This window comes from Hyalella azteca, unplaced genomic scaffold (genome assembly GCF_000764305.2).
Source record: "Hyalella azteca isolate HAZT.00-mixed unplaced genomic scaffold, Hazt_2.0.2 contig6905, whole genome shotgun sequence".
In the NCBI taxonomy this organism is placed as follows: domain Eukaryota; kingdom Metazoa; phylum Arthropoda; class Malacostraca; order Amphipoda; family Hyalellidae; genus Hyalella; species Hyalella azteca.
Genome location: NW_025937046.1, coordinates 37,351 through 62,967, shown reverse-complemented (window position 1 = coordinate 62,967; position 25,617 = coordinate 37,351).

The following is a 25,617-nucleotide window of genomic DNA, read 5'->3' as shown; positions in this document are numbered from 1 at the left end:
AAATGAGTTCATTCCGGCATAAACTACTATAAAATCACTGAAACTGTGTGCCTGTTGAATCTCTTGTAGACAATACTTCAACGGTCACACCGGCCGTTGAATAAGACTTACATCCCTAATGTCTAAAAAGCGTAGACATGTCTTCAATGCAAATAAAATTTAATGATAACTGCGGTTAGAGATACCTTCACTGTGATATTATCGTCTGAAATGGATCACTATTAAGGAAGGCCAAACTATAAGCCGCTATCTTTTCATCGAAGTTTCTTTACTTTAGAGCACCAAGCCTCAAGCTGGGCTCAGCTGAAAGGAATAAAATTTTTTTAGGTGCTCTACCTAGATAGATAACAGAACATTCAGCGTTCAAAGGAGTTCGTACAAAGGACATCGTACAAGGGATATCGAACAATTGATTTCGCACGAAGGATAACGTACATAGGATATCGTACAACGTACATCGTACAAAAGATATTGTACAAAGGATATCGTACAAAGGATATCGTACAAAGCATATCGTACAAAGGTTTTATGTTTAATGAATTATTTTCTTAACATTTCCACACGATTAACAGGTATGAAAAACATGATAATAAATACAGATTTGCTATCGATTATTTTGATAAACTTTACTTATTTATATCCTTAAGTATTTATATAGTGCTCATCCCCCCCCAACCCCCCCCCCCTAGCTGGTGGAGGGTGGGGGTGGGGTTATATGAATAGGGAGGGGTAATTAGGAAGGGGATGAGGGGGGGCATGGCTGGGGGTGAGGTCAGTTGTCAGGAAGGCAGCAATTTTTACTAATTATTGCTTACTGCCGCCGCCTGCAGCATGGCAGGCGGCGGGCACAGGTGGTGGTGGTGGTGGTGGGATTCAAAACGATGATTCAAAATTTTCTGAGAACTACCTCGGCGGCACATAGTGATGCCCCAAAAATGTATCAAAATTATTTCGAATAACTGAGTAGAAAATTAATAATTTATGAATAAATTATACGCTCGAACCGAGCGTCGACCGTGATGCTGTCTTACTACGGTGATAACGCGCCCTAAATTCTGGCCACTTGTACGGCGGTCACTCATATTTGGTCGTTGTATTGACCAGCACACTTAAGGATGAGGTGTGTGATACACCTGATCCACAGATCTGATATGTGAGACGAGATACATACGGTTTTGAAGGGGACGACTTACTGTTGAGGATGGGAGCTCCTCGTATTCTCAATGGAGCAGCTGACGGTGGGGAGGTGGCACAGTCGACAAAATGTGGTAAGACTTGGGAAAGCTAGCAGCGCGGTAAGGTTCTTCTCGTGCCAAACGCCATTTGCTTCGACTACGCCGGCAGCGGTTCCCAAACTTTTGCAGACCGGCGCCCCCTTGGCTCCCCAGTGAATTCCTAGCGCACTCCCCCCACAGACACATATGGAAGCAATAAACTCATCTTAATATTTGATACATGTAATTATATCCTTACCGCTCCCCTCAGGTCTTTACACCGACCCCGGGGGGCGGTACCGCTCACTTTGGGAACCACCTCACTCACTACGGCGTGCAAGTCAGTGATCAGACTGAGTTAGCATCTCACGACTATTCATTTATTAGCGATGAAATTCTAATATCAGTTCAAATTGCCTGAACAAAGTTTCGAGACCAGGTTACATAAAGTTTGACAATTATGCCGATCACTTTATTAAGTTAGAGCTTCTCTAGAATATATTGATCAAGGTGCGTTCTAAAATCGAAAGTAAATTTATATTTCATACACAACAGTTTTTAGATCACAGTTGGTACTTACTAATGCTAGTATTTGAAATGTTGTGGACAAAAGTAGAAAGTTTATGTTGATGAGTACCTATGCTAAATTATGATGAGCCGGCTGCCTTTCACGAAATTAGATTTGGGGATAACTTCAGGAAACGCACTTATCTTCAGTGTCAGATTTTTCAAATATCTTAGGAGAAGAATAAGTATCCAATTATATGCCTTCCGAAGATCATGGCGACACCATTGACTATATTAAGTCATGAAAAATAATTTCTTTTTTAGCTATTGTTAAATATTAGCTCGTTATATATGACTAACCACCTCACGGAGGCGGCAGATGTAACGCTGGCTAGGCTGTCGCTGAATATGTAAAGTATGCCAAGCTCACCTTCGTGTCTCATAACTTTGGTCATCGTAGGTCATGAACGCATGTTCAACACACTTCAAGGCCGGCGGAAACGATACAAGACTATCCTGCTGCTCTACGTTGACCATTTTTGAGGGAGGCGATATCTTCGGGCGAGGCACGATGAATACTTTAGTTACTCATAAAATAGTTTGCATTTTAGAGAAAAATTAAATTAGCAAACATAATTTTAATATATCCATGCAGTATATGAATGATGAGAACACTCATGTTTCCTAGAATAATTTGCTTTCATGCAATGTAAATACTCCAATTTGAGATTATTTGATGAATTTATCAGTAAATAGTTGACATTTTGTTACCCCAACGGATTCGCCGTGAGTAGGTTATTCTCACCCCGTGGTAATTTGTTAGATATCACTAACTTTTTGGGGCCTGAGGGCTCAAGGAATACGGATGAGGGATATTTCATCCATGAGTTAAAACTCATAAATGATTATGATGCAAGGGGCTGAGACTCGTTCATTAGCGGAAAGATTGAGTTCATAACAGCGTTGTTGAGGGCAATAATGGCAGATCTAGAGCACAGTGGCAGAGTCAGCCGAACTAGTGGCGGAGTTGAGGGAACTAGTATCAATGTTGAGGGCAATTAAGGCAGAGAACAGGGCACTAGTGGCAGAGTTGAGGGAACTAGTATTAATGTTGAGGGAAATTAAGGCAGAGACGAGGGCACTAGTGGCGGAGTTGGGGGAACTAGTATTAATGTTGAGGGAAATTAAGGCAGAGACGAGGGCACTAGTGGCGGAGTTGACGGCATGTTTTACGAAGATATTAGACCTGACGGCAGTATATATCATGCATATATGGGGGGGGGGGCGCCATGCATAAGCCAAGGGGGCGCCAGCCTGCAAAAGTTTGATCGGACGTTTAATTTTGGTTGTTCAGCATTCCAACCTAAAATCAACATTGATTGAACGTTTAAAAATAAATAAACATTAAACGTACCAATATCGACATTGTTTCAACGTTGAAATAAGGTTGTTTTACTTCTGTTCTAGTTTTGGTCAGATTTCGACGTTGATCGGATGTTTAATTTTGGTTGTTCAGCATTCCAACCTAAAATCAACATTGATTGAACGTTTAAAAATAAATAAACATTCAACGTACCAATATCGACGCTGTTTCAACATTGAAATAAGGTTATTTTACATCCGTTCCAGTTTTTATCAGATTTCGACTTTAATCGGACGTTTAATTATGGTTGTTCAGCATTTCAACCTGAAATCAACATTGATTCAACGTTTAAAAATTAGTAAGAATTCAACGTATCAATATCGACGTTGTTTCAATGTTGAAATAAGGTTGTTTTACGTCCCTTCTAGTGTTGGTCAGATTTCGACGATGATATGACGTTTAATTTTGGTTGTTCAACATTTCAACCTGAAATCAACCAATAATCAACGTTGTCTCAACGTCAGATGCCTGCTGGGGAAACATTTTCTAGACCTGATCAAATTTCTTCAAGTGAAAATGAATGCATGGGACGTTTAACAAAATTTCCACAAGTCCACTCGATTATTTCGACAGCATTCGGCACTGCGGAGTTCGACTAAACCGTCAAAACGTAACGCCAGCTTCAGGCCGTTCATGATAATACAAATAACCGGATGGTTATTTGTATAATCATGAAGTCAAATAGCCATCTGATTATTTGTATCGGAATCTCAAAATTGTATCTCAACATTATACATCTGAATAATCTCACGTGGAATATCTGTAAACACAAAAAATAGTTCCAAAATTATGGAGACTTGAAATGGATAATGCTAATGTTACTGCAGTGATCTTAATGGATGATGGTGTTGATATGAGATTCTCATGTTTACAAAATAATTTTGTTACCCATCAAAATTTGTTTTTAGAAAAAACATTCTTTTGTCTGTTAGACCAGTATTGATCATCACTTTAGCAGAATATTTGAATTGAAATATCACCTTGAAGGAGATTCAATTCATAACATTTCGTATATATCAATTTTTACATCATGAATCATATATAAAAATATAATACAACTACAATATGTCAATGCATCAACCGGGTTCCGAAGAAATTTACTGAGATAGTAGTCAAAGAAAATAGAAAAAAACTTTATTAGTTTTTGGAGCATAACGGCTAAGTTCACGGAATAATTGGAATTCCTATCGAGTATTTGTAGCACTCCTAACTACATCGTTTTCTCGATGCGTGACACATTGACATCCCCATAAACGAGGTCATGTAAAATGGACACATTTAATACCTAGTTATTTCAACCTACTCTCTGCACCACCTGCAGTAATGAAGACATTACTGCGCCCCAACACCTTCATCCTTCCTTTTATTTCAAAGGAAGTATTTTCATACTTGCAAGTATTTCTAAGCCGCGATTGCTGTGACCAACTGTCATGGCCGCCGCGCTGCTGGTGTCGCTGAAAACGTGTCGTGAGGCGGCGCAGATAATCTGATTTGTCCCGTGCGTCCTACGCTGACGACTACGACATGCTGGTGTTTGCCATCGCACTCGTTTTCTATGAACTCGAACATGACACCCAATAGAAAACGATTTAGTGTAGAAACTAAAATGTTTCTAGGCATCAATGAGCCTTGATGTAAGCGAGAGATGATAACAAAAGTGAAATATCAACGCATTGCAGCGCGTGATAACACATGCAATGCATGGAACAACAATTAATTAATTTGAAAGAAAAATTCAAAATATTATGGGAAAAGTATTTCTGAGAACCCATGGATGACTGACGTCTGCGGTCGCGACTCGTTACTCAGTCGTTAGTCGTGACGCCAGTCTATAATTTAGGTCATTTCTATATATTATCAGAGGTGGGCAGTAGCGCGCTACATGTACCGGCCGCTACTAGCGGCCGCTACATTTTCAGTAGCGGTAGCGGTAGCGGCTCTACATTTAAGGCAATGTAGCGGTAGCGGTAGCGCCCGCTACATATTTAAGTAGCGATACGAGGTTTTGCCGCTACAGCGCTACCGCTACATTTATAGATAAAGCCTTTAGATTTTACTTAAGGCGACCGGCTACCCTCCAATAAAACTTTTTTGTTTACAGTCGGATCGTTTTGAAACTTGGTACACATATGTAAAACAGAAATCTAAGACCTTTTTGTCCATGTAAATTAAAAAAAAAATGAAATAAAACGTGGAATTAATAGAAAACGGCAAATAAGGGGTACTCTAAAAGAATTTATAACTTCTGCAAATCACATGCTACAATGTCGAGACACATATCATTCGATTTGTAACAACAATATGTAGCGACTGTAGAGCGCCGATTTTAATTTTCCTCATCGTTTTTTTTATTCGCGTTCTTCCTATTTTTTTCACATATCAAATAATGACATATTAATACCATATATTTGTAAATAATGATATAAAATGCTCATTTTATATAAGTTCAAGACTGCATTACACAAAAAAGTATTGCATGTACATCTATGGTACGGTAATAGCTTTGTTGAACGCGTCTCGTTTGTAGCTTTCAACCCAAATAAAAATTTAAGGTGGCGCATCGATGATTATCAGTGGCTACAGGTGGAAATTATAGGTGGAGCACCGATGGCGCATCGATGCGGCATCGATGGCGTGTCCGGCCTATGTTCCACCTATCACCTGCCTATGGCCACCCTACTAGAAAAACTCTTCTTCCACCAATAACTGCCCATTGGCACCGGTGGCGCATCGATGAGCCACCGATGGCCACCTTTAAATGAAGTCGATAAAAATATTTCCTTTAGCTTCACATACGACGCATTTACATTTACTGACATTGCTCCAGACAACCATATTCTGAGGACTACGTATGAATATACACCCTGGCAGTACAAGTAACAATGTCAGACATGTAGCAGGAACTAATTATCAGAGTACCATACACATACCTCGTGAGAAATCGACTTGAAGAAAGCCTCGGCCTGCAGGATTCGAACTCCGATCTCCCGCACGCGAAGCAGAGCCTCTACCGTTGCGCCATCGGAGAGGACATGGCAGTCGGGTAATTTTAAAAGATTTAACTGAAGTATTGCAAATATTAATTTTATCCAATGATAGAAGTTAATGCTCCCACCGTGATGATTAGATGGTTCCATTCGCCATTTTATATGAACATGCTGCTATAATCGAGAAAACTGCCGCTGAAAGATACTTCGTTTATCCATAACGAACGATGGTTCAGCTCAGAGCAAAGGCTACAGGAAAATGCTTGATGAGTATCGAAGTTTCATAATGTGAACATCACACCAATTTTAACAGCGGCTCGATTTGAAATATTTTCGTCAAGTATATTCTTGCGTGTTTTAACGAATTATCACTCGATGATTTAGAGAAGTTAGGCGTGAAATGCCTTCATCACTTCGTGTCACTATTTTTCTGCAGCCTAATGTTTAATATTTTTCGTAGGAAAGACGTAGACTCCACTTGATTAGAAATGTAGACGTAAAGTCAAAATAATTATCTCGCGGTTTAAGAAAATTTCCACAAAATAATTAAATTTCACTATCGAAGTCAGTAACAGAAAACCGAATTTTTACTCGTATGCCTCTGCGTAAAGAGGCATACGAGCTATTTTGACAAGCAAATTACCCGGAAAACAAGTATTCCAAGCAGAACGGTTAATGATTAATGAGAAAGAAGCTCAACGCCGACAGGTATGAACGTGTATGCATGTAGCTGCTCGCAGCGCTTTAGAGATGCGGGGCCGGGGCCGCTGTCAACTGCGTCAACGTTGCTTTAGATAAATGCGTCAACTTGAAAATAATATAAATATCGTGAAACACACATAATCGAACCATATAATTTATACTTATTGATATAATCAATTAGTCTCAATTTATCGCAATATTTCAAGTACAGCATACTTGGAGCCTGCACAAAATTCGCAATAAATTTACGCGATATACAGGGTGGGGCAAAACCGATTGAGCAGTCTTGAGGCGAAATAAAAGAGTAATGGAGTTACATAAAGAAGAAAGTTTATTTTCCTCGAGGTTAGCATAACATACCATTTAGAATACTAATGTTTTGAAAACAATATCAAGAAGATGGTGGCCGTTAGCTGCAATACACATGAAAAATTGAATTCACCATCATCTTTTGGAAAACTTTTTTTTGCAACAAAATTTTCCACTGCTACTTGGAAAATTTATATCAGGAGCAGTCCAATACATGCCCAGTTACTTCACTGTAGCATGAAAAATTTGTGAACGCCCTACAACTGTCCGTCAGTTTTACTCGTACCTACCGAATTCACGCTGAATTAAACGTGAATCCAAATCTTACAAGCCAAGCACGCAGAACGAAATCATGGTTTCATCTGGATCTCGAATGAGCCGCAACCCAATAACTCCTTTATACCTTGTATAAATCACAGTGGCAAATTCCTTCGTGCACTGTGCTGTTTGGGAAAACGGTTAGCGGTGGCTTATAAGAGATTTACCTGCAATGTGCCATCGATGATTCAGATCCTATGAATCATCGATGATTCATCGATGACTGCCACCTATACTCGCCACACTCTCGATTTATTGGAGTTTTATTGTCGATTTTTGGCAGATCTGGCCACCCACCGTTGCGCCACCTGTAATCAACTATCGCCACCTATAATCATCGATGCGCCACCCTCAATTTTTACTTGGGAAACGAGTGCAAACACTTTGTAGTTAACGAGAGGAATGATCTATATATACAGATTTAATTCAAATAATTCTTTGTACATATTGTTAAAAAATGTTCATATATATATTTTTAAAATTGACTTACGCAAAAATTATAGCACGCACAGACATGCGGTAAACTGCGTTAGACGCGCCTTTTCAGCAGCTACAAAATGAGTCAAGAAAACGGTAAAGCCAAAATTTCCGATTTTTAGGGTAGCCGGTCCCCTTAATAGTATTAAATATTTAAAAACCAGCATGATGCATACATAATATAAATTACAGAATAAAACTGTACGAAAGATTTCGGTGTAATGTTGTCAACCTCAGCCTGTTACTAGTGTCAACATTTTAGTTGTTACCTGTTAAGTTGTTACCAGTTACAACTTACAGGTTTTTTTCATCTTTCAGTTTGCTTAGTTATTTTTACACAGTTATTTTTATGTTTCACCTTCCCTACATGGATGTCTACTTTAATCTACCAATCTCAAAAATAATCCACATATATATATATACAAAAAAGACTGATTTTTATATGTATATGTGGATAATTTTCTAGATTGGTAGATTAAAGTACACATCCATGTAGGGAAGGTAAAACATAAAAATAAATGTAATTTTTATTTACAGTATCTAACCCGTACTAGTTCGGCTAGGTTAATTGCAATTAAGTTGCATTGACATGTTTTGAAAATGTTTTATTATCATTAAATGGCCAATAAAATCCCAATAGCAGAACAATGAATATTTAGAGATTTCCAATAATTTTGGCCATTGTAGCGGCTAATGTAGCGGCGCTACATTTTACTGTAGCGGTAGCGCTCGCTACAATCTAATGGGTGTAGCGGTAGCGGCAGCGCCCGCTACATTTCAAAGTAGCGCTGCCCAGCTCTGAATAGATGTTATTTATGATAGTTTTGTAGCCGAATAGGCCATTATGAAGGAAAGATGCGCATTGCGCTATATGAAAACTATATATACATCTTCATAAGGAATTAACAGTCCGCTAATGATGAGGTATGACCTTACAGCCCAAATGACCGATAAGTTCCCTAGTTAAGCCATCAGACCTGCAATTCTTAGAAAGCATTTGACAATATTCAGGTAACGTCAGCGAGATCACCGCGGTCAAGTCAGACGTTCATGAATTAGTTTCTTTAATAAATTTCGCAGTTTTTCTTAGATTGACACAAAGGAATTGATTCATTTCACGAATGAAATTCAGGGGTGAGAGTCAAGTCTTATCTGAATAATGCAGGAGGGTCAACTCTCCCCCTAGCGCCCAGAAAAGTCGCTAGATTTAAGGTGGTGCCTGCAGCAAGGCCTTGTGTTGTTACCCCTAAACGAACTCTGGGTTACCTGGGGGGATCTGGAGGTCTTGCTTGCTAGTTAACCTGCTTTTCCTATCGCGGGAAAGCAGGAATCTGCTTAATGTGTTCCCCCGATCCTGCCGAACAGCCTCCTTGTGTGGCCGAAGGATTTCAGCTGAAGGATTTCAAAAGGGTCCTTTTGTTGTTGTAAAGTTTAGTTCCTTTCAAGTTAAGGATTTTAAAAGGAAGGACTTCAGATCTCTGAGCAATTGAAACAGAGTTATATAAATTTTTTGAAAGCACTAGAGCATTTCAGTGCACCTAATGTTGTTGTTCAGTGCACCTAATGTTGTTGTTCAGTGCACCTAATGTTGTTCAGTGCACCTAATTATACACATAAAATCCTGTGTGTGTTTGTCCAAGAAATCTGTACAAAAGTTCAAAGAACAACAATCAATGGTCATTATTAACGTCAATATTTCCACTGCATTGGCGTTGTTGGCTGGTGCTTTGTTGCCTTCACTTTCGTTTCATATTAAAAAACGTATATTCATCTTCTGATTAATACATCGCACCGACATCTGTGCCCTGAATTAGATGATGGAAAACTCATTACGTTATTTAATCATTATGTGATCCGGGGCATGGAGAGTAGCAAACCTCAGGAATATTTTCACTTCTGGAATTTTTAACTTTAATGGATTTACTAGGCGAACAAAAATGTGTGGATTTACATTATGGACTAAATTCATCGTCGACTATCGCTCCTGGTGATGAAAAACAGAACTAATCTGATGTTACTCGGCTGCGAGCTCCGATCATGAAGCATTTCTGTTATTTTCATCTGAATATTCTCTCGTGAAATATGTTTATTTATAAAAATTAATTCCTAAGTTATGAAGACTTGATATGCTCATGATACCGTGGGTAATCTTAATGGATAATGGTGGTGATGCGGGATTCCCATGTTGTAAAATAATTTTGTTACCCATAAAAATTTGTTTATGATAAAAAAAATATTTTGCCGTTATGTTTGTACTGATTATCATTTCATTAGGAGATATAAATCGGAATTTCACTTTAATAACAATTCTGTTCATGAGATTTCGTATTTGTTGGTTTTTATATTGTAAACTATAGATATCTGAGTAATACAACTAAAATAGGTCAATGCATCAGCCGGGTTCTGACGATAATCATCTGAAATAGAGTCTGGATACTTGTTGTTCCACGTTTTGGAGCCCTAACGGCTAAATTCAAGGAATTCTGATCGACCTCTTTATAATAGCACTTCTAATGACATCGATCCTTCGATGCGTGACACATTGGCATCCCCATTGACGAGGTCATGTAAAATGGACACATATGTATAATACCTAGTTATTTCCACATACTCTCTGCACCACCTGCAGTAATAAAGGTATTACTGCACCCCCAACACCTTCGTACTTCCTTTTATTTCAAAGTAAGTATTTTCATACTTCCAAGTATATCTAAGCCGCGATTGTTGTTACCAACTGTCATGGCCGCCGCGCTGCTGGTGTCGCTGAAAACGTCCCTAGTAACAATTGTACAATGGGCCCATGAGGGGCCCATGTGACAATGTGGAAATGAGGTGGCATTACGGTTTCAACATATGGGGCCCACATTGATGCTATCTTACTCTGAATGTGCATGACATTGCTATGTGGCTACAACATTGTACCAATAAAGCAAAACCAGTAAAGAAATCAGTGATGTTGGCCCATATGGTGTACATGTGGCAAACCAAGATAATACTGAAAATCAGAGTATTGGGCTTAATTTTGACGTATTAAACAACTTGGCGAACTCAGACACAAAAAATTTATTGGACAACAAAAATTTTAGTTCATAAAACTTATTACAGTTCATAACTTGAACATTATTAATGATTTCATATCAAAATACGACTATTTGTATAATAAATGGCAATTAATTCAATAGAATTACATGAATATTAATTTAGAGAATTTATTTCAATTTGAAATAACTGAAATTTAAAGTCAAGGGATACGGTGTTACTTGTCTATAGTCACGCCGTGCACCATGCCCTCGGACTTATAAGTTTAGAAATTGTATCATGCACTTGAGTTTTATTAAAAATAATTTCTTTGGAGGCAGTGTAAAGTTTGACGGTTTAAGGGGGAGGTATACCCTAAAATTTTTGGATTTGGCATTTTCGGTTTAAGCCTCATCTTAAAGCTGACATTCTGCCCTATCCAACGGTACCACTGCCATCTCTGTACATTGATTTATACTTTCATGACATTTCATGAAAGGGGGGCGTGTGGGAGAGTTCTTTAAGTAATTAGATAGGAACTAATTACCCTAGTAACAATTTTCAAAGGGGCCCATGTTGGTCCCAAGTGGCATGACAATATTGGCCACATGTAAAAATGCCATATGGCAGCCCCATGGTTTTTGTGAAAATTCTGCCCAGCTAGGCCACGTAGAAATTACATGATTTCTACATAGGGCCAATATACCTCATGCATGGTAAAACCATGTGCCTGTCATATTGTGGATACATGATCAGTGTTGAATTGGCCCAACATGGTTCAATTCATGGGCCTATATTTCCACCATACATCAGGTCGATCTCCCTCTAAGGTTGCCGTCATATGGCAGCTGCATGCTGGGTCCAGTAGGTTTCTCGCAAGGGCCCACACGTCAATCACATGGGCACACCATGTAAACACTACATGTTTTAAGCAATGCGATTCTTTCTAGGTTTGGCCGTACGTCTCCCATCAAAAGCCCACATGTACAGCACATATGAGCAAACCATGCACATTTTAAAGTCTTCTATATACTCTATAATTTAAAAGTGCAGATACATGTACTTTACCAACAACTAACTCAACAGCAGTTAAAACTATTTTAATCAAGATAACCACCATTTGAATTACAAAGATTGTGACGGAAAAGTTTCAATGGTAACCTGGAAATACTGTTTAGTAAATTAATTTAGTTTTTTTTAAATAGGCATATATTTATAAAGGTACATGATGTCTTTCATACAGAATTCAAACTGCGAATAATAGCAAGAGAACCGATCAAATCAGTGAGACTTCTATAATGACGTACATAAAACATGTATGTCAGATCCATCATTCTTAATACATACCAGCATTGTTAGCAGAGCTGACGGTATTTGTGCTGATGAAGGTAAATGACTGATAAGCTTAGTGATTTGGCGTTTATATGTATATTCTTCACATGACGATTTTTTTGAAACGGTCTTATTCTCCATCCTGGTCAATGGCTGGCTTATTTTTCATTAGTGAAGACTGGCAAATAAATCTTGAGGCAGGAATATCGCTACAAGAAATTTTAACGAAGGTGCACTTGTAGGCAAACCGTCGTCCATTTCAATACCCCACATTCAACGATGATTGACGACGTAAAAAGGTTGACGAAGAGTAGAATCAACGCAATGAAGTATATCTGAGTAGATAGCATGATAAAATTCATATCTCTCAGACATACAACAAGGCGATGTTCTTTCTAGCTCCCATGCGTTGTCGGAATTCCTCTTGAACTTCTAAGACTCTTGAACTAGTCTGCTGCGAAATAATGTTTACTTAAAATTACTAAATAATAATAATAACCTAATAGTGACTTTTGATAACAGTCTGAAAAATCAATATTTTTAATGAATGGAATGATTGATGATTGAGAATATGAATGGAATAAATGATGACAATGATGGAAATGGGTTCATTGATAAGATGCGTTCATTTACCCATTATATACCTGTCTCTTATACACATCTAGATGTGTATAAGAGACAGCTTGTAGGCAAACCGTCTATACTCGTCCATTTCAATACCCCACATTCAACGATGATTGACGACGTAAAAAGGTTGACGAAGAGTAGAATCAACGCAATGAAGTATATCTGAGTAGATAGCATGATAAAATTCATATCTCTCAGACATACAACAAGGCGATGTTCTTTCTAGCTCCCATGCGTTGTCGGAAATCCTCTTGAACTTCTAAGACTCTTGAACTAGTCTGCTGCGAAATAATGTTTACTTAAAATTACTAAATTATAATGACCTAATAGTGACTTTTGATAACAGTCTGAAAAATCAATATTTTTAGTGAATGGAATGATTGATGATTGATAATATGAATGGAATAAATGATGACAATGATGGAAATGGGTTCATTATTGATAAGATGGGTTCATTTACCCATTATATACGTAATGAATTAATCCATTCATTATATAATGGGCTAACGATAGGTAATGATGGGTAAATGATAGATTAATGATGGGTAAGCGACTGGTAAATGATAGAAAAATGATGAGATAATGATGGGAAAATGAATTGAAATCGGTTTTGAAATATTGGGAATATAATGGAAAAATAATGTGAAAATGATGGGAAAATTATGGAAAAAGGATGGGAAAATAATGAGAAGATGATGGGAAAATAAATGGAGAAAGGTGGGGAAATTTTGAGAAAATGATGTGAATTGGATAACAAAATGATGGAGGAATGATGGTAAAATGATGAAAAAATGGAAAAAATAATTGTTAAATAATGAATATAGTAGTAGTAGTAGTAGTGCTGCTCCATCATCGAACGACATTGGTCATTGCGGCTGCTGTACCTAGCTTAGGGTCGGCAGCCTAACCCTAGCTTAGGGGCTAGGCTGACTAGCACTAGCAGTAGCACTTGACGAAATTCACTAATAAGTTTATCAGAAGCTAAGCGCAAGTGAACAATTCATGTAGAATAACAATGTTTTTTCTAACAATGTAACGATGTCCTGGTCAGTCAATTATATCATTTATATGCGATAAACTCCTAAACTTTTATATAAGAACCGAAACACTAAATCACAGTGCAACGGACTGCCAGCGTACCTCACCGGCTCACAACTGAACTGAACGTGAACTGCAGTACTGCAACCGCAATGCATTCCTAAATCATTATTGGAATATCTTCAGAGCTCTGAAATTTTCAGAGCAGGCGTGCCCTGTTTCGAATGGCAATGTTTTCAAATTTGGCTTTACTTACTGACCGCTTCTCGAGCACATTTCTATCACAGATCACATCGCCGCAATAAAACGTGAGCTCTACTCCAATCACTCTCCTAGAGTCACAGTACAATGAGTACATGATAATTCAATTACACAGAAATATTACAGGAAACACAACATTTAGAAGGACAACCTTTCACGAGTATAGTCGTAACTGTACAACTGTCGACAATACTGGAAGGTAGCCATGGATCAGCACCACTATAGTTCATTCATCGTTCAAACGAATGTCGTCTACAGGAGTGCCTGCGTGACGGTCGAACGGCTTGAACCTTCAAACTTTATACTGCCTTGAAAAACGTAAACACTCCTTTAATCACTCACCTAGTGACACAGTACATGATAATTAAATACACAGAAACATTACATGAAACACGAGCAGCTATCATCCTACGTGGACAACCTTCAAAGAGTATACTCGTAATCACAACTACACGACTGAGCGGACTAACGAATTGACTAGCACTGGAAGCTAGTCATGGCCGCATCGGCACAACTTGTTCGAACTTCGTTCAAACGAACATCGCCTGCATGAGTGCCCGGTTTGAATATACGGTTGTATATTCAAACTTTATACTGCCTTCAAAAGAATTCGTTTTAATCAAAACTCAAGTTCATGAAACAATTTTGAACTATAAAATCGAGTGCAAGTGGACTATAGACAAGTCGCGACGTATCTCGTGATTTAAAATTGTAAGGCAATTCAAATGAAAGAAATTCCCTAAATTAATATTCATGTCATTCGATTGAAATATTTGCAGATTTGAATACAAATAGTCGTAATTTGATATGAGATCATTAACAATTTTCGATTTATGAACTAAAATAAATTCTATGAACTAAGATATTTGTTATCGGACATACTCGATCGTTCACCGTTCAAACGAACGTTGTCCGAGAGCCCACGTACGGAACGGATACACGTTCAAACTCCACACTGCATTCGAAAGAATTCTTTTTATTTACAACTCAAGTACATGATGCAATTTCCAAACTATAAATTCGAGTGCAAGTGGACTATAGACAATTTGCTACGTATCTCATGACTTAAAATTTCAGGCAATTCAAATTGAAAGAAATTCTCTAAATTAATATTCATGTTATTCCATTAAATGATTTGCCGATCATTACACAAATAGTCGTATTTTGATATGAGATCATTAACTATTTTCAAGTTATGAACTAAAATAAGTTTTATGAGCTAAAATATTTGTTGTCCAATACGTTTTCTGAGTCTGAGTTCACTAATTGTTGTTTAGTACATCAACATTGAGACAAACACTTGGATTGTCAGTATCATCTTGGTTTGCCACATGACTGCCATATGGCACAACACCACTGATTTCTTTACTGGTTCTACTTTATTTGTACAATGTTGTAGCCACATAACAATGTCACGCAGCCTCTGAGTAAGATAGCAGCAATGCGGGCCCCATATGTTGGAACCATAATTAATGCCACCTCTTTTCCACATTGTCGCATGGGCCCGACATGGGCCCATTGTAGAATTGTTACTAGGGATAACGAACGTGTGGCGCAGGATAACGGACGTGTGGCGCAGGATAACGGACGTGTGGCGCAGGATAACGGACGTGTGACGTTAGACAATAGACGAATGCGCAGGAAAATGTACGTGCAAAGCTGTCGCAGAATAATGGACGCTACGGCAAGATAATGGACACTAGGGTAGGATAATGGAATCGCGGCGCAGGATAATGGACACAAGCAGAGGATGATGGATGTGCGGTGCAGAATAACGGAAGCGTGGTGAAGGATAATGGATGCTTGGCACACGTTCCGAGACTGTCGGCGCATAGGACGACAAATTAGCGGACTTGTCATTGTCAAGTCTGGAAAAGGAAATGGGCTAGAATGGATATACATTAGGCTGGCAAATAGGTAAATGGATATCCCTTAGGCTGGTAAGTGGAGCGAATTTATATCCGTTAGGCTAGCAAATTGATAGCATGGATATATCCCTTGGGTTGGCAAATGGAAAGAATTTATATCTCTTGTGTTGGCAAATGGGATGAATTTATATCCCTTTTGTTGGAAAATGGATAGAATCGATATATTATATAATTGGCTGGCAAATGGAGAGTATGGATACCGTTTGGGCTGCCAAATGGATAGAATGGATACCGGTTAGGCTGTTAAGCAAACAGAAAGGACATATCTTTAGCTTGTAAATGTAAAACAATGTAAAACTTATTATTTATTCAATTAGTCAAACTTCGTGTGTGTGTTAAATACGTTTGTTCTTTCGTAAAAACAATTAGTTAATTTTTTTCAGACAAACTACAATAATAAAGCTTTTTTTTGCGGTCAAAATAAAAGTTTAATCGTAACTTTAACTAGTGTTTGCAAGTTTACAAGTTGCAATAGGAATTTAATCTCCTATAACTATAGTTTACCAAACAGATCCAAGCATAAAATCAAGAACTTCCATCGCTGAAATTACCTGCATTTAAGTTCGAGTGCTGAAGTTCTCACGAGGCGCTGGCGCGAAGTTAAATTAGCAGCAGCGCTATCGCCTAGAACCATCGTGTTAAGTACTGCAGTGTTATGGAGGCTTGTAGTTGAGAGTATATTGACATTATGTGCACAATTATGGGGCAAAAAGGAAAACGAGTGTGATTAACCCTTTGTCTGAAGCAATGACTGTCGTCATTGCTATCCGTACTTAATTGTTTCGAAATGAGAGGTCCCGTTAGTACAGAAAAGGTTGAATACGAAAGCAAGGATAAGAAAGACAAATATTCTAAAAGAGAGAACTCTGCAATTGGAATTTAAGCGTACCACATCATAATCAGAAATTAGCAATAATTATCCTGCCTCAAAGTTGGAGCCGTGAAAATTCTTCGAAAATTTGGTTAAAATTCTCAATATTTTATCCGTTCTAATTATATCCTGAGAATTGGCACGTAGAAATCCCTCTTTGCGTGTTGGCACTATGAAATCACTAATGCAAACTTGCACACATATACGATGTAGAATTGGGACTAAATTGAACAGAATGTACGACGACACGTGCCAAGTTTTCTTGTAAGTTCCAGACGTGCAATATCCGCATTCAATTATTGGTTTACATTTTTACAGCATAAAGTGATTGCGGTGACAATTCCGGGTTTGAGAACGGAGGCAGTTTATTAAATGATATGAGGTAAGCAAAGTGATTACACTTCAAACTGGTGAGCGTGGACTTATTTTATGTTCATGGAAATTATTGGATGGGCGTGAAATTATTGCGTTCGGGTTTCTAATTAGATAATTATTGATTGAATGATTTGTAAATGATGTCGCGTTTTAAATTCGTAAATTATCATATCGTAAATTATCATTGATTTAATGTTACTGAATAATAATACTTTCACGATATTTTTTTCATTAAATACTGTTGTATCTCATCTAATTATTAATTTTGGTTAGACTATATTTATCCCATTGATGCTTCCATCATGAGTTAAATATAGTTTTAAAGTGTTTTTTACAAGTTGGTGAAGAAATGTAGGCCGTGCGTTCCACAAATATTTCAGGTAGCACGGGACATTATACGATTTTCTGTAGGAGTAGTAATAGTAAATAATGACCGCTTACGCCGTGCGCTGCTAAATATTGTGTATCAAATTTAAATCATGAATTTGATTAGATTTTGTCAAGAAAATGATACTGTAATGTTCCTATTAGTTCTGGTTCTAGCGGATGGGGTTCTTCGTTGACGGTAACGTCCCAAGTTTATTAATGTAGAAGTGCAGAACAGAGGAGGGAAGTTCTCCTACAAATAAACACGCATTCAATTAAATTAATTAAACGCTAATAACCAGATAATTACAAAAAATTCTAAACATATTTCTCGGAGTTATTCTATTACAGACTAGATAGCACATCGCTTATCATACCACGAGCCAGAGTACAAGCGACTGGCTTCAGAACAGATCAACGAATGACCAAAACGCAGGACCGGCCCTTAGTTTCCTTGTTACTTTTGTGACATGGTTAATCAGAAAAAATCTAATTCCGCATATTTAAAACAATTCGAAGGCAAAGTTTAGTCGATCTCAAAAACATCCTATTTCAACCACTACATTGGGCTGATGAAACAGCTATTGGGGCTGATGAAATAGTTTGTGAAGCGTTCAACAAAAAATTAGAGTTCAAAGTACCTCTGTGAAAAGTTTCCTGGTCAATCCTATGTTGAGATGAAAGAGGAGGCTTTGTTAGGCCTGACAAGAAAAATTTTAAAAGATTAAAATCTTTCTCTTAAAAAAGAAAGATTTATTTTTTCTCTTAAAAAAAGTTCTTTTTAAGAAGATTTTTTCTTCTCTTTTCTTCTCTTTTTCTCTTCTCTTTTTTCTTTTCTCTTAAAAAATCTCTTCTCTTAAAAGATAAAATCTTAAATAAAAGAAAATAATGCCATGAATTCGTATAAACTAGATGCAGCAGGCATGCTGCAGGAAACAAAAATTAAAGGCCAATCTACAAAACTCTAATTTCTGAATGGTTACAAAACTGCAAAATGTTGGGCTGCAAAACGAGTGTAAAAGTTTATATCCTTCACTCGCTTGTGGACTACTTTCCAGAAAATCTTGGAACTGTAAGTGAGGAATACGAATAACATTTTCATCAAGATATAAAATAAGTAGAGATAATAAAGTCGATAGAAGATTAATATGTTGGCTCACTATGTTGTTTTTAATAAAAAGGAAAAAAATCACAGCCGGAGAAGCACTAAAAGAAGTTTTGATAAAAAAACACAATTTTTCGAAGACATATAATAATCTTAAAACACAGATTATCACTACACTCCTTATTTCAGCTACATATTGATGTGTTTTTGGCTTTAGTTCAAGTTAAAATAATTGAACTTATATAAATTGTATAGTTTTTAGTGATTTTTCGAACTTATTTTGTTGGCAAATTTTTGTTGGTGGTAAAAAACTAATATAGTTTATGACGTCAGCAAAAAATAAAACTACATAAAGATCACCAAACAAAAGCAATCAATTTTTTATAAAGTTTATTTTTGCAAGCCTGCGTTATTAAAGTTGTAGAAAAATTTAGTTAATTTTCTGATGCAAGCAGTACAAGTTCCAGTGAAAAACGCCCATCTATGCTCTAATATCACGAAGTTTTGATTCAAAGGACAGAATAGGGTAGAAAATTCATTGAAAATTCCGGGAAAGAACAGAGGAAATTCAGGAAATTGTGTGGTAATCGAGCGGAAGATGGGGGCTCTGAAATACCACGCAGAACTGCCCTCGACGTCCCTCTGAGCCCGGGGGCAATGAAAATAATTGCTTTCTCTAATTTTTTATTAATTGTACTGACGTGTGCTATGGAATACACACACTCGTACACGCACATTTTGTGATGAAGTCCCAAGGCTGAACTTGCTATCGAGCCATATTATTTATTCGAATTCTGGATTCAACGAGGAACGACAAGTTTCGCTGGATATGTTTCCTCAATCTTACTCATGTTGAATTAATTTTCATAAGACTCAAACTTAATTGTAAGTAACAAGTCGAATTCCATTAAATACTCTTGCAGATGTGTGAAATGTGCCTTTTTTTGTATTCTTACTTTATTATGTCTTATGTCAGAATGAATAACACGTCCGTGTAATGTGATCGGATCGACTCAGATGTGCAGATTAGTAGCTCTCCGCAGTATCGTACGGTCTGAGCCACGCGGCGCAGGAGGCCAGCTTTGCCATACTTCACACTTAGTTCATATTCCTTTCCATAAGTAAGAACGCTAGAGTGCATAACGGCCTATGAAATCAAGTGCTGAAAGACATAGCGCCGGATGTCCAAAGCCACAAAATAAGCTTGCCAAAGGTAAACATAGCCATACTGCATCTGGCCAAACCTCCTCTGGCCTAACCTCTTCAGGCCTAACCTATACGAGCTGGAACCTTTCTCCACCAAAAACAAATCTGAGCGGACCTAACCAAACCTCATTGGCTGCAAGAAGTTAGAACGGCGGTACAAGTGTGCTGGTAGAGCGAGTCATTAGCTGCAAGAAGGTTGTGCGCCGGGACAGCGTGAATAGGTTAGGCCAGAAGAGGTTAGGCCGGAGTAGGTACCGCCGGACGGGGAACTGCCTGCTTATGAGCGAGACTGCTTAAGCAGTGGCTGAAGACCTACGGCGCTATTATCTTTCGGCAGTGTGTCGCTTGTCTGGATTACGGTGTTCAAGCGTAGTCTGCGGCTTCTATAGTGCTGAGGCTGAGTAAAGTTAATGCATGGTGTAGCTGGCCGTTGGCTTCAGGGTTTATTTAAGAGTAAAATTTGTGGCCTCCTGCTGCGCCTCCTGCGCCACCATCGTAAACTGGGGTGTATTCAATATAAACCTTATTTTTCAAAGTAGGAGCAATATTGTTGTCTTAATTAAAATGACCCTGAACTAATTCGTGCGAAGTTTAACTTGCGTAGATATCGAAGTCAGACATTATTTGTAGGTTATTTTGAGTAGTTTTAGGCATGAACCATTTGGGTAATATCTGTGTCAGTGGTACATTTTTATGCAGAGAGATCTCCGTATTCCAAACTTGCGACTTCAAACTGTTCAATCTCACTGCCTGCAACACAAAATGCTACATTATCTTCCAACAGGTTAATACTTAATGCAAACTGAGTATGTAATGCGCAGTGTTGTGACATGTCAATCTCATGAGACCTATTGAAGTTTCGACCCTAGAATCACTCATTACATTTCAACGCTTAACTGAGTTCGATCCATGTGCTATTTGATCTCTTGGCATGTAAATAAAAGCAGGAATTGTAACATTTGAATTGCTTAAAAGCTTCAAAGATTCTTATAACTCCAATGCAGAAATGACACTACAATAATGCTAGGCTTCATGATATTGACATACTGTATAAAGGTCTTTTGGCACTCCAATACTATAAGGCTTCTGACACTAGGATACAGCGAGGCCTGTTGACACTCCAACCAGTAAGGCCTCTCGACGCTCCTATATCATATGTCCTCATGGCCTCAGGTCCCCAAGGTCCTCAAGGATCCATAAGTTATCGAGAAGTGAGGCGTACGGCAACAGGACTCCTCCATTTGCAGCGGAGGCCTGCGCCGTAAATTAAACGCCGAGAAGACGAGCGCACAGGCTGAATTAAGGCGAAGTCTTGAGCCTTGGTGCTTAATTCCTCCGACACATTAATGAACGCCTGCTGAATGATGGTCAGGAACGCGGAGGAAACGTTACGCCTGCTGAATGATGGTCAGAAACGCGGTGGAAACGTTACGTCTACTGAATGAAGGTCAGAAACGCGGTGGAAACGTTACGTCTACTGAATGATGGTCAGAAACGCGGTGGAAACGTTACGTCTACTGAATGAAGGTCAGAAACGCGGTGGAAACGTTACGTCTACTGAATGATGGTCAGAAACGCGGTGGAAACGTTACGTCTACTGAATGAAGGTCAGAAACGCGGTGGAAACGTTACGTCTATTGAATGATGGTCAGAAACGCGGTGGAAACGTTACGTCTATTGAATGATGGTCAGAAACGCGGTGGAAACGTTACGTCTGCCGAATGATGGTCAGGAACGCGGGGGAAACGCCAAGGCTGCTGAGTGATCGTAAGTTTACATTAAAATTGCGTTAGTGTCAGACAACATAGATTTATATCGCATTTTATTTCGTTTTATTCATTGCATCTGTACATTTTCTCTTAGGTAACCATGTCAAAATTGGATCAAAAATGGAAATCTTTTGTTCGATCTTTTGCGAGTTTTTGGGGCACGTCGTTGGCGAGCTTTTGTGGTATCGTCTTTGAATTAGAAATATTCGTTTGATATTATAATTGGCAAATGTAATTTTTATATCAAAGGAGCTAAATAGTTTTCTAAACTGAGAGTAAAATGGGAATCCGATTATCCTTGTATAATATTGGTTGAAGAGCTCTTCATGTAGTTGCAATATTTAAGAGTTATTACTAATAATGGATTAAGTATTACGGGTAGGATATCATTCGGGATATCGGTACACTAAAATAGCAGCAATTATAAATCCTCAGCAACGCTGGGCTAACCTGCTAGTGTGAAATAATTTACAACAATCAGTACGATATATCTATATATATGACATAATAATGTGGGCAAAGTCAACTTCGTATTGAATAAGTTCAAGTCACTAAAATATTAAGATAAAGACTTTTCTACTAATATTTATCGCAGTGACTGATTATTTCATTAGCAAAAAAGTTTTTTAATTTTTTTTTCTACTGACAGATTATTTATTTGCCTGGCTTTTTTATTTAGTTGCCTGACTTTTTATTTATTTATTATATTTATTGATTAATGAATGAATTCATCCAAAAAGCAGCGTTAACGATAGTCAATGTCTCCGCCGAGCAAAGAAAGAAATTACCACCAAATTGTTTTGTTTTCCTCACGAAATGTTCACTAAACTCACTAACTCGGATTGTGTGAGAAAAAACTCTCCGTGCGTTTCCCAGCCGTCCAAGACAAGGCAAGATTACCATCAGTAAATAGACGCAGCGTCGCCGTCTAGTTAGCCGTTAATGCAGCGCAGTTACGCCTAAATCGCGTCTTTAAGACTAGCGCCATGCCGGGGGTATTTTTGTGACGTTTTCCCTGATGGCGGCGGTCTTTGGCAAACTTTTGTGACGTGTCTTTGGCGTGCTTTTGTGGTGCGTCTTTAATGTGCTTTTGTGTTGTGTCTTTGGCGAGGTTTTGTGGCGTGTCTTTGGCGAACTTTTGTGGCGTGTCTTTGGTGAGTTTTGTGGCGTGTCTTTGGCGAACTTTTGTGGCGTGTCTTTGGTGAGTTTTGTGGCGTGTCTTTGGTGAGTTTTGTGGCGTGTCTTTGGAGTGCTTTTGTGGCGCGGTCTTTGGCGGCTTTTGTTTCGCGACGTCGGAAAGCTTTTGTGGCGCGTCTTTGACGTGCTTTTGTGGCGCGTCTTTGGCGTACTTTTGTGGCGCAGTCTTTGGTGAATTTTTGTGTCGCGTCTTTGGCGTGCTTTTGTTTCGCGACGTCGGCAAGCTTTTGTGGCGCGTCTTTGAATTAGAAATATTTTATTTTGGGTGTTTGTGGATAGAGCAAAACTCTTGTAATTTTTTTCTGTACATTTTTAAACAAATAATGTCTGGCAAATGAATGATTGGGATGATTGATGTCTCGCTATGTTGGCTCATGGCAGTCACAACTTCTTCAAGTAAAATCGGCCTAATATATAAAAAAATTTATAATTAAATTGGCTGCAGTGTGGCAGCACACCAATATTCGGTGGTTCATACCATTGCACAAATGCTTGTCTTGCTTGACGAGGAGCGACCATCAAATGCATGTTTCTATCATTTACCTGTTGTAGAGAATTTCTGATTTCAAAAGTAATAAATCATACTCACGAAGCCATTAACTCACTAACATGAATTTTGAAAACAAACAAATTAAGTTTTCCTTGGTAACAAATTTAAATTTGATCATGTCTAGATTTTTTTCGTGATATAATGTACGATCAGCCAATACCTTCTTCTTTATTGGTCAATACGAGCAGCAAGGTAAATAGCCGCATGAATCTATAAAGTTAAAAAATATAAACTTTAGTTTTAAATTTATGTTGTTTGAAATTTTTGAATTACGAACTAGCGCAATGTTTTGAGCTTGCATTCTGAAAGAGTATCAAATTAACTGGTTTATCTTATGTCCTGAATTCTCGATCCGACTAATGAGTATAACTTGTTCAAAAGTCTTCAGATAATTTCGTTGGCAACGCAATATTAAAGGAAATAACTCCACAACCCCTCACAAACTTTCGAACGCTGGGAAAAATCCGTAATTAAATAAGGTCTCACCACGGAGCTCGCACTATTAACGGTAATATCAAATTAATCACGAAGCCAAACTCGGGGTTCACCTCAATCAAATATTCGGTTTCTTGCCAACACTTAAGAGCTTCATTAGCGGGGCCCTGAGGTCGGTTTAATAGGAATAAAGCGGGGATGGATGTTAGGGAAACACCCGCGCTCTATAAATCCCTTCGGCGTTTTCGAAAAATCTTAATAAAACATCATCGCCTTTTAAAAAGCCCCTTGTTATGATGCCGGTGCACTTGTTTGTTGGGGGAGATTGGGATGAAGACTGCGCTGCACTGGCAGACTAAACGGCACTGCGCAGACCATGTGGCACTGAGCAGACCATGTGGCACTGAGCAGACCGTTTTGTAGTGCCTCCATGTTGCTGAATTTCGCCGTTCGGAAATATTTAACTTCGAGCGCCGTTCGCATTCACAATCAACGAATTCCTAATTTATTTCATGTAATTTAACCGAATATTTCTTTACCTTATTCCCTATTTCCTATATGTATCGCTATAATATTTTAGGTAACGCATTGAGTATTTCGAAGTCTAAGAAGTTTTCACTGACGCCCGCGCGCAGGTTTCATCCTCGCTGGGGCGGATAAGACGACATTGAAGGCTACGGCTGAATATTTTATGTAAATTTACACCGCTATGCTAATCCTACGGGCGTCTCTGGCCTGAATATATTGCTCCTGCTTAGCAGTATTAAGGGCGGCATTGCGCCGGCCGATTGGTGGCCGCCTGTAACACGTCCATGATTTTTGTCAAGGGTTTGAAGCAGTCAGAGGCTTGACGTGAGGCATGAAAGCTGTAGCAGGTGTAGCAGCAGGTGTAGTAGCAGGTGTAGCAGCAGGTGTAGCAGCAGGTGTAGCAGCAGGTGTAGCAGCAGGTGTAGCAGCAGGTGTAGCAGCAGATGTAGCAGCAGGTATAGCAGCAGGTATAGCAACAGGTGTAGCAGCAGGTGTAGCAGCAGGTGTAGCAGCAGGTGTAGCAACAGGTGTAGCTAGCCAGGAAGATATATTAAATTTTTCAGGCCATTGGAGCAAAAACTAAATCGGCGAAGTTTCAGGCGCAGTCTTTGTGAAGTTTGAACATTTGCTGTCATTAATCTAGAACAAAATTACGACAAAGATCCTTATTTGTAACAGAATTTTGATCTTGCTCATCTACAACACGTAATTTTAGTACAAAGGACAGATGTAAAAAAACATGAATAAAATTTTGTTGTCGTTTTATTATCATTTATCGCTACAAGCTAGTTATCGTGTTGTATAATAGCTTAACGGCTGTTATAATGATCCGCATCTTCGATCTCATTGTGAGCGAAAAATGAACGATTATTATGTGGAAAGACCAATCCCACATAATAAAAAAATAAAATAATAAAAAAATAAGAAATTACCAAATAAAAATTATTGGTGGAGCATCGATGATTATTGGTGGCTATAGGTGGAAATTATAGGTGGAGCACCGATGGCGAATCGATGTAGTGTCTGGCCTATGTTCCACCTATAACCAGCCGATGGCCACCCTACTCGAAAAAT